Here is a 1,480-nt window from a genome sequence, read left to right on the forward strand (position 1 = left end):
CCCCCCTCCCGGCCTCCCCCTCCCTTCCCAAAACAAAGTTAAGTCTTACAGAGATAAAGGGAAACCAGTCCCGCCCGGGAGGGATGGAGAAACCTCCAGCGGATCTGTCAGAGGAGAAATCAGCCCAGCGAGGTCTACATTTGTTACCCTAAACGCTTCTTCGGGGATGAGGATGAGGATGGGGAGAGGGGGCAGCGTGGAGCATCCCCCTCCTCCCCTCCCGGTGCCACCCGGTGGCCCCGGGCCCCGGAGGAGGGTGGGTGGCAAGGGGAAAAAACGTGCCGGGAGCTGGCTTCAGGAGGAACAAAACAACCCCAACCCCACCCCAAAAAAAAAAAACCCCAACCCCACCGACATTCAAGTATGAAAAGGTCCTCAGCAAACGGGAGCGGGGAGAAGCACACCCAGGCTGGGGCTGGCACTTTATCTCTGCAGCAGCCTACTGCTTTAGGAAAAGTCAATTCACAATAAATTATAAATACGCTAGCGCTAAGAACACAACCTTCCCCTGCCCTGATAGCTCTACTAAGGTAGTTGGGTTTTTTTATTTCACTAGAAAATCCCATTCTTCCTCTCCTCTAAAAGTTAGGAATAAGTTGGCAGGGGTTCTTCCGCCCCTTTTTCTCCTAAATAATTTACAATGCGGCTCTGAGAATGCCCCCCACACACTCTCTCGCCTCCCTCCCCGTCTTTTCTCCTCTTCTAAGTGACCCAGTATAAAACTACCAGATGAGGAGGTTTGCCCGGAAAAAAAAAACTACTAAACTTTCAGGTCAAAGTCACAGATCTGCCCTGGCATGATTCAAATAAAAACCCCGCGTAATAAAACCAACTTTTTTAAAAAAAGGGAGAGAGAAAAAGGAACCCAGCGCTGTTGGGAGCTGGGCTGTCATTAACCGGCTACCCGGGTATAAAGTTGGCGAATTGAAAATGATTTGTTGGGTGCAATTAAACGCGAGTCTTACGAATGTGTCTGTCTTGCAGTGGTTTAATTAAATCGTCTGGTTCCTTGGCCACCTCAACGTGTGCGTGTGAGAGAGTGTGTGAGACTTGGAGAGAATCATTGTCCTTACGTGGATAAAGGGGAAAAAAAAAAAGACAGCGAGGTTTAGGGGGGGGTTTTGGGCCAGGGTTGTTTGTGGCCGGTTGTTTTTGCCGTCTTTTTGTTTTTTTTCCACGGAGAAAATGAGAGCAGAGAAAGCTGCTGCTCAGACAGGAGCCTGTGTTTGTGTTACGCTGTAGGAGAAGAAAAGAGAAAGCAAGAGAAAAAAAAAATAGAGGAAAAAAAAACCCCAAGAGAACAGAAACAAAACCCAGCATGTGTCCCCAAAACAAAAAAAAAAAAAGGAAGAATAAGCAACATCTCGCATGCAAAGGTGGAGCTGGGGGACGGGGAGGGGTTCCCCTCGTGTTTGGGGGATGTGGCAGCTCTGGAGGGAGGGTGCGCGGCCGCGGAGGCTGGGAATGGGGAGGGGGGAGG

Source organism: Merops nubicus, unplaced genomic scaffold (assembly GCF_000691845.1).
Source record: "Merops nubicus isolate BGI_N331 unplaced genomic scaffold, ASM69184v1 scaffold29444, whole genome shotgun sequence".
Lineage (NCBI taxonomy): Eukaryota > Metazoa > Chordata > Aves > Coraciiformes > Meropidae > Merops > Merops nubicus.